The 9618-nt window shown below is 44.5% G+C and overlaps 2 non-coding genes across 2 annotated transcripts; both read left to right on the top strand.

Annotated features, from left to right (window-relative positions):
* Positions 1-2670: 2670 nt before the first annotated feature.
* Positions 2671-2743, top strand: trnar-ucg (transfer RNA arginine (anticodon UCG)). Its single transcript has one exon. It is a non-coding gene; the product is annotated as a tRNA-Arg (tRNA).
* Positions 2744-4825: 2082 nt separating this feature from the next.
* Positions 4826-4897, top strand: trnaq-uug (transfer RNA glutamine (anticodon UUG)). Its single transcript has one exon. It is a non-coding gene; the product is annotated as a tRNA-Gln (tRNA).
* The last annotated feature ends 4721 nt before the right edge of the window (positions 4898-9618 follow it).

Genomic DNA, 9618 nt, shown 5'->3' with positions numbered 1-9618 from the left:
CACAAGTTACAGAGAGAGAACTCTCCCAGAGGGAACCACTCAAAGGAGAACCTAGAGATCATCAGGCTGGATGACCTCATCAACATGAGACAGGTGGATAGGAAACAAGCTCAGAGATGTCAGGAACATGAGATCCAAGTGGTGAGAGAGCAAGAACTGGTGAGGTTCCAGAACCAGGAGTGAGGTGGAGCCTGCATCACCTACTGGGAGCTTTTAGTCTAAGGTTCAACTTGGACTTGAATGATTTCTGCAGAGACAACGTGCAGGGAGGGAATTTGGAGATGAACAAGTTCCTCTCAGGCTTTCATGGAGTTTTCAGGGGTCAAACAGACCCTCCTCTGATTGGTTGTCAGATGTGTTCTCATTGCACCACAGCCTCCAGGTTGAGGGTTCTGATCCGAGTCAGACACATTGATTCTGATGCTGCTGAGCCTGAAGGGAGGATGAAGAAAGGAGTGTCTGAGAGAGCTTCACCAGACAAACTGTCCAGTTGAACAACAAACACTAGTCAGTAGGAATGTTGCTGCTGGGACCCTGATTCAAACCAGGGTTGCTGCAGCCACAACACAGAGGACTGACCACTAGAGGATCAGGGCCTCCTGGAGGCTGAGGTTGGAGCTGCTATGTCTTTGTCTCACTGAGAGATGAAAGACAATTGGAGTCCACAAAGAAATCATTGAGAAATCAAGGAGAGATCAAAGAAAGAATTCTAAGATCAAACACAGAACTCTGAGATCAAAGACAATTGGAGTCCACAAAGAAATCATTGAGAAATCAAGGAGAGATCAAAGAAAGAATTCTAAGATCAAACACAAACACAAACCCAACCCAACGACTCGGGTCCTGGACACCAGCAGACCTCTCAACACCTGCAGCATTTTTTCAGCTCCACACAAACCCAAAATTCACTGAATTTTTAGATCAAACACAAAACTCTGAGATCAAAGGTTGAAGTTTCCCAAGGTTCAGTTCTAGCTCAGACCCTCTTCAAGGTGGAACCAGCAGAGGAGCTCAGGAGAGATAACTGGACAGCAGCAGGACAGAACAGAGGCTCTCCACAATGGCAGGAGACAGGAAACAGGTTTGGACCATCTGGGCTTCTGTCCACTTTGATGGTTTTCAAACATTGAAGGAAATTGTAAAAATCAACATTGTGGGAAACGTTGGTTTGCCAGTGTGTTTACATCAGGATTTATATTTGAGTGTGTTTGCTCATCTGTTCCAGAAGCTTCTTCTAGAGTTGAGCCTGGATGAGTGGAGGGACCTTTTTGACCATCAGGACTGGTTTTTGATGGCCTGATGGTGCATCGGGGTCATCATGGTCCTCCACCATCTGCAGGGGTTCCAGGACTGTTGTGGTGTTTGTGGGAACTGCAGGGAGAAGCCCTCAGACCTGGAGAGGAAGTCCTGACACCAGCAGACCCCTCACCACCTGCAGCCTTTTTCCAGCTCCACCAAACCCACCATTCACTGCCTCCTCATCATCTGGGCATCAAAAGCAGCTCAGACCTGCTGCAGCTCAGAGACCTCAGCCATTTTTAGGATGTCTCCATGATTCTCCTTCACAGGATTTTCATTCAGAAACAAGAGAACTGTCAAAGACCACAACAGTTTTCAGCTTGCTGCTAAACAGTACTTCAACTACCATTCCACTGTGTAATGGCAGTGACTGATGTGTACTATATGCAGTACTAATCAAGTACAGCCCTGACTGATACTTTATCTCCAGTGATAGGAAGGATAAGAATGTTGAAATGGACCCAGCAGGAAGAGAATCTCAAGTCATGGCAACTTTACTGAGCAGCACTCAGTTAAGTTCAGGAAACACCAGACAGTTTTACCACCTGTCAATGAAGTAGTCAGTAAAATAAATACTACACTGAACAGTAGTGGAGGGAGAGCAGAGCTGGAAATAAGACCTTACTGGAGGGAATGAATCTAGAAATGTTAGAGTTCTTTCACTTGAAGAAATCAGATTTGGGAGGGATGTTCTGGACGTTTTCATCCATTTTTATTTCATCCAGATAAACAAATCATGTCTTCTACCTGGACAGAACACGCCTTTAAAAAGTATTTAGAAAGAATCCAGGTCCTGAGGGGGTTGTGGCTGTGGCTGTTCTGGTTGGTGTTGAGGCAGGGCTGCTGAGGAGGACGCTGGTGTGGATGCTCTCTGTGTTGCTGATGGCATGGATGGAGTGCTGCTGAGCTCTGCAGCTGTCTGAGCAAGGCTGCAGCGTCTGGGTCTCGGGGCGTCCGTTCCCTTCCCTCAGTGTGTGGCTTGACCAGGGAACTTCCCAGCTCCTCCACAAACATTCTCCTCTTGCTCTTCTTGGTTGAGCTCCACTCCTGGTGGATGTGGGTCCACAACACCAATGTTTCTATGCAGACTCATCAAGGATGCTGCAAAACACAAGAATCCACCCCAAGACTTTCTCTTCAACCATGTTGAGGTCTTCATGGCTGGGATGATGCAGGTTCTCTTTCTTTTTTTTTTTGAATGTTAAATAATTAATGTTTATTATGTTTTGTTCCAGTGTTAATTTGATGATCTAAACCTGATATTTAGACAATCAGACAGCACAAAAACAGAAAATGCCACCATATCATTGAAATTTTCTGACATACAAATGAAGGTGTTGACTCTTTTTGTATAAGCACCTCCCCTCTGTAGGGCTGGTGGCGCAATGGACAACGCGTCTGACTTCGGATCAGAAGATTCTAGGTTCAACTCCTGGCCAGCTCGCTTTAAACTTTATACTGAGAAGATGAAGTGAGAACCACTGATCAAAGTCACTGAATTCCTCCCAGGTTCCCTCCTTGTCTGCTGGAAACATGAACACATGAATGATCCTGCTGCCTCTCATGTTAAGCTGCACTTGACAGTGACAGCAGGAGAACAAAAATCCCAGTGTGTCATCAACATTTCCTGTCAAATCAATGATAGAAGCTGTTGAGTTTCTGTATCAGAACAAGGAGAAAGGAGCCCCAATGAAACAGTGATGGTTCTTGATTATGATTTTGTTCTTCACTCCTACACCAGAGAGTGAAAGTGTGGGCTGGCTGGGAGCAACTGCCTGCTTCAGAGTGGGAGGAGCCTCAGGACTTTCCAGTGAGAGCTGCAAACTTCCACCAGCGCCCAGTGCCAGCAGGTCTTCATGATGGAGCTGAGAAGAGCACAACAACACCAGAGCACTGGAGAGGAGCACAACACTTCTTTGCTTCCTGGCCACTCTCATGTCTGTCTGTCCATCTGGAGCTGGGGGGAGGAGCTTCACATGTTTTTCTTTTTTAAAAAAGGGAATGACATGACTTCCTCTGTATGTTAGAATATGAACGACTAAAAATGTTCATCCCCAGTTCAAAGTTAGAATTAAATTTAAAGTAGAAAACTCTTCCCTCTTCAATCCTGTCACTCAGTGTTGTAAACTGTTTCAAACAAATTCTACTGTTCAACAGTTCAAGAGTTTCTAATGAAGCTGAATGTTCTCCTCTACTTTCCTCAGTTGGGTTTCTTTCATGTCCTCCTGAGATCAAAGACAGAATTCTGGGTACAAATAAAGACACCATCAAAGCCCCCTGATGACATCATCATCAATTCTGTCTTTGATCTGTGTCTGTCCAGTTTGTCCTGAGTGGATCCAACAGTTTCCCATGGGTGACTCTGTCGTGGTCTCTCTCCTGCTGTCTCCAACTCTCAGAGTGCTTCTACTGGTTTCTCACCATCGTCCGTGTTGTTAGGCAGAGCACTGGTTAGGACTGAGGCCAGTGATGTCATCACCCCCAGCTGAGACCTGCCAGGTGATCCTGCTTCATTCAACTCTGCTGCCTCTGCCACTGCCCTGACTGGTGAGGCTGACAGCAGGTTCTCTCTCATCTAAACTCTCTGTTTACAATGGAGGCTGAAATCCTTGTGATTGGTGGTTCAATCATCAGGTCTTTTGAACTCCCAGGTGCCATCACCTGCTGTCTTCCTGGTGCCAAAGTTGTGGACATTATTGAACGTCTCCAGGACTCATTGATCTCCACCCCTCAGCTCACATCCTGATTATACAAGTGTGTGAATGACATTACGAAGAGGCAGCCAATCATACTTCATGACCAGCTTGAGTCTCTTGCTAGTTCAAATCAGAGTCTGGGTAAATTCTGTGTTTTTTCTGGCTCCATCTCTGCTCCTTCCAGAAGCAGGGAGCATTTCAGCCTCTTTCCAGTCTGCATGAATGCTGAAAGGCTTCTGTACTGTTTGGCTTTGCTGTTTCCTGCAGCTTGGACATCAGATTAGAACGAACCACACTCACTAACTCACCTGTTCTTAACCACTGAGAGCTGATTTGGTTAAACATGGAAAAACACTGACTCACTATGAGGATGTTCTCCTGCCCTGTGTGGGTGGAGCCAAGAGAGTAAAAAGACTGAGACCCAGAAATCAGGGCTTCTTCTCCTCCATCTTAAGGTGCTTAGACTGAAGTCTCAGCTCTGACTCTAGATCTGTTCTCTGTGTGCCAACATAAATGTGATTGGACCAGAGAAGTTGATGAGGATTTTGTTAACCTGAACCATGATAGAAAATTGTTTTAGTTTATTTGACAGCTGATTGAAGACGTGGGTCAAAACTGACCGTTAACATAGAGATGGGAACAGGAAGCTGACACAAGAGGAAGGTTCCAGCTATGAAAAAGGAGTCTGCAACCATTAACAGGAATGAGCGGAAGACAATGGATGAATGGATGGATGGATGTTCGTGAAAATTTAAACCAGACAACCACTTTAGTCACTCCTACATGATAAGCGCCATAATTTTTCTCACTCATGTCTTTTTTTTTGGACTGGTTCCATGGTGTAATGGTTAGCACTCTGGACTTTGAATCCAGTGATCCGAGTTCAAATCTCGGTGGAGCCTCCAGCAAGTCTGTGACGGACATTGAAAGAGGAATTGCATTTTTCTATGGCCAACTCGTGCTACTTGGCTGTGGCTGGTTGGGAGGAGGCTCAGGCCCTAACAACGCTGCCACCACCTTCAATTAAGACCTCAGTTTTGTCCTGGTTGAGCTGGACAAAGTTCTCTGTCACCATGACAGGTAAATGGACATCAACTGGTCCTGAGTCATCAGGAGACACGGCCATGTGAAAAGAAAGAATCGCTGCTAGCTTGACAAAGAACTGCACAAACCAGGTTCAAGCTGGACTTTGGACCCTGGTATCTGCAACGACTCCATCAACTCCTAATCTAGTATCTTTGCTGAGGGTCCAACTATTTTACAGAACATTTGAGCATCACAACACTTAGCAGGACCTTCAAGTTGGATTCTCAGAGACTATTTCCCCAACCACTACATTGGCATCTACACTACCCAGATAGCAGGAGTCTTTGGGCCAGATCCGTTTGAAAGCTTCCTGATCCGGCTGTGGTGCACACATGACGGTTGTGGCCCACACATGAAATACAGGTTTTAACCCGAAAGCTCCAAAATCCAAGGTGAAATGAAAATGTGTGTAACTAACTGGATTCGGTCCGAACATCCGAAGGTGCCAAATACTGAAGTAAAATCAGAACTGGACCAATCCTGTGTCTGGTGTGGTGCTGATCTGCAATCGGGATGTGGGCCGTTTTTGGGCCATCGTGCGTCGAGACACTGTTTGTGTTCAAAGTTAAAATCCCACAATAAGAAGTAGCTGAATCTGACAGGTGAAGGTTTGGAACTACAAGATGGTTGATGTTTCCTTGACTTGATGCTCTGACTGTCAGGGTGGATGACAGCTTCTTCTGCTGCTGCATCTGAGTGGCTAAGATTTGTGTCCAACCAGATCAACTTAAAGAGCTTCAACAGACAAACTGTCCAGTTTAACAACAAATACCAGTCAGTAGGGCTGAGTATCGATTCAGATTTTCCTAATCGATTTGATTCGATTTTCCGAGGTCCGATTCAATTCAATTCACGATTCAATCCGATTCAACGTCCATTTATTTATTTATTAAACCTGACCAAGTGACTGACAACAACAAAAAATGAATGTATATAAATCAAATTGAAATAAATTACAAGATAGACATTGTAAATAAAGTTTCTCCAAAGATGACACACATAAACAGGACACTCACTTAGCTACAACTGTCTCACAGCTTTTGTGCAATAACACTACAATGGTTGTGACAACTGCATCAGAACAGAATTAACAGCCATCTGTTGACTCAAATAAATGTAGGCAAATTAAAATAGCACCAATATCTCAGTTTTTTGGAACATGGTCTGTATATTTGAAACATACAATGTAAACTGAAAAACACCATCAGACAAGTGGTGACATTCCATCTTGTTTTCCAGGCATTCTGAACTTCCTGTTTGGGTTTGGTTTGTTTTTCATTCATGCAAAAAAGAAAAGTATTTACAAGTCTAAACAGTTCTGAATTACTCCTTAAAGGGTTTTCTTGACACACGAATAAAAAAGATCTTGTAAACTTCTGAACAATAATCACAAACCTAAGTCCATAAAACTTCAAGACCTGTCATCCCTTTTCTTACTTGTTGGAGAGAGTAAGATTTTTCTGCATGAAAAGGAGTTGATCAACATGTTGAGGAGTAAGGCAGCTCCTTTTTGCCGTCACAACATCCCCAGTGGTGGAAAAAACCCGCTCGGACGGGACACTGGTACCAGGTACACAAAGGTACCATTTTGCTTGGTGGGCCAATAGGGGATCCTGCTTTGCATGTGTTCTCCACCAGCTGAGAGGATTCTCAGAGAGTGGAATGGGTGTTACTTCCCTGTATATTTTGATTTCATCCTGGGCCTTTTCAAATACAGTTTTCTGTGTAACTGTGTCTTTCCGCATGTAGGCTGACCCTAGGAGAGACATCAGTGCAGAGGATTCCTTTGGTCTCTTTGGTGGAGCAACATCTTCAATGGGATCAGGCACAGCTTCTTCTTTTCCACCAAAAGCAGATGTTTGCTGTTTGAAAATAGCAAGAAAATGATCTGGAAAGACACTTGGAACACAATTTAGAATACAACTGCTTAATATTAAAATAATGAAGACAAATTAAATTTGAGATGAATACAGTAAAGTACAAAAACTGTAGGAAATAAGGTTTTTTTTGGTGTCAATGACTTACATTAGAAGCCTCCGCCTGTGCCACAACAGAAGCTTCAGTCACCAGTCGGGAGAATGTGTGGTTCCAGGCCTCATCAGACAAGAAAGGCAGAGCCTTGAAACGAGGGTCTGACGCTGAAGCAACATAGAGCCTGTCCTTCAAGGCACGAACCTTGAAAAGATATATTTGATCACTTAAATGTAATTTAATTGGAAATTAACGTGCATGAATGCACACGCATTCACCTACATACTTTTTAAGCTTACCTTGAATTGAGGTTGTTGTCTGCTGCTGTCCTGACCTCTTTGATGACTGTTGAATCCTGGGGGACACAGCGCATCTCTTCCAACAGTTGTGCATGCAAGGGTGCAATGATGGACAGAGTCGGGGATTTTTCCTCAGACGTGGCAAGAGTGGCTGCTTTCAGTGGCTGAAGGGCTTTGACCACATCCTCTGCTACTCTTACGTCCACCTCTGTCAACGTGCAGACATCTTTCTCGTTTCTGCGTACTTCAGGTGACAGCAGAGCTGCTGAGATGGCTGGTTGCTGCTGGAGGAAACGGTCCAGCATCTCCAGTGAGCTATTCCAACGTGTCACCACGTCAATCACCATCTTGTGCTCAGGAAGCTCCAGCACCATTTGCTTCTCACTGAGGATGCGGCTCGCCGTAGAGCTACGATAAAAAAATGCAGCCATGCGTCTGACTCTGCCGAGCAAGCGTGCAGCTGTAGGGACTTTCAGCGCAGTTTGCGAGGCTAAATTAAGAAGGTGTGCAAAGCAACCAATGTGCAACAAGCCCGTCATCTCCGCAGCGCGGACAATATTTGCTGCATTGTCAGTTTCGATGGCTGCCACCTTGTTCCTAAGCTTCCACTCGCCTATTGCACTGAATAACAGTTCGCTGAGTTTTCTCGCTGTGTGGCTGGTTTCCACGGCTCTGGTTTGAAGAACATGGCATGCGAGGACCCAGTCACTAATGTAGTGAGCTGTAATGGTCAGATATGAATCTGTTGCTCTTGACGTCCAACAATCACAAGTCAATGCTACGTTCTCTGCTGAGTGAAGCGAAGTTTCGATGCTTTGTTTTAAGCTTGCGTTCATGTTTGGTATTGTCGCTTCACTTAGGTGTTTGCAAGTCGGCAAAATGTAGCGCGGCTCCAAAGTTTTTATGAGACCTCGGAAACCGTCGTTTCCCCGACGCTGTAAGGTCGAATGTCTTTGCATATAAAAACTTCGTCAGCCACGGTTATCTTATACCTGCTCCAGGCTGCGTTGTTTGAGCCGTGTCGACTGGTTTTCTGCTGGGTGATGTCTTGACAAGTGGAGATTTGTCGTATTCCCACAGTACTTTACCATCCCGTTGCATAGGTTGCATATTGCTCCCCCCCCCCCCCCCCAAGTCGTCGTTTTCTCCGTCCTTAAAACCAAAGTGCACCCAAACATCGGCCTTTAATCTCGCCGGTGCCTTCAGGGTTGTGCTTCCTTCCGCCATGTTTGCTTGACTGGTAGTAAATTCTCGCGAGATCAAATTCCATTAAAACTGGCGCCAAACGCTGATCACGCGAGACTGCCAGAGTTGATACACAGGCTGTTCTCTGCGAGTTGGAAATCGATCTGTGGGTTTTATGAATCGATATCAAACCATGAAAAGGAAAATTGATTCAAATGGATTAAATCGATTTTTTAAACCCAGCCTAACTCATTAACGATAAATCTTACATACAAACCAAACCAACATGGTGTTCCTCAAGGTTCAGTGCTTGGGGCGATACTCTTCACTTTATATATGCTTCCTTTAGGTCATATTATTTAAAAACACTCCATACATTTCCATTGTTTCACAGATGATACTCAATTATATTTATCAATAAAGCCAGATGAAGACCAACAGTTATCCAAACTACAAGCATGCATTCCAGACATGAAGGCCTGGATGACTTATAACTTGTTCCTGTTCAACTCTGATAAGACAGAAGTTCCTGTGCTTGGCCCAAAACCCCTTAGAGACACATTATCTAGTGATGTCACTGCTCTATTGTGACTCTTTATTATCATATATTTTTATTTACTTTATTATCAGGCTGTACTAACAAGTGGTTGAAGACTCTGCAGCTGGTCCACAATGCAGGTGCACGCATAGAAATAAAGCATAGACAAGAAGCATCGACAGAAACTAGGGAGAGAGAGCACATCACGCAAATCTTAGCTTCGCTGCACTGGCCTCCAATAAAATCCAGAGTAGTGATTAAAATACTTCTCCCAGCTTGTGAAGCTCTTCAAGGACAATTCCAGTGCTAAACAAACCAAATGTGTGTTCTTGTATTATTAATTATTTTTGAAGAATTGCAGGGATGTATTTTTGCAGCATCCAAAAGTAACCTGGTTTGGTTGCATACTGCAAATTAGCTCTCAACACAGGTTTAACAGAAAAGTCACGCAGAATCTCGTGTCTTTCATGTTTCTTGTGTTGCAGCAGGTATCTGGAGGGTGGGGAGCTGTTCATTCCTCCTAGTTGGAAGCACCTGGGCCCAT

Source organism: Aulostomus chinensis, chromosome 1 (assembly GCF_037954235.1).
Source record: "Aulostomus chinensis isolate RoL2024-O1b breed Wild chromosome 1, RoL_Achi_v1.0, whole genome shotgun sequence".
NCBI classification, from domain to species: Eukaryota; Metazoa; Chordata; class Actinopteri; order Syngnathiformes; family Aulostomidae; genus Aulostomus; species Aulostomus chinensis.
This window is presented reverse-complemented; position numbering and strand designations above follow the sequence as displayed.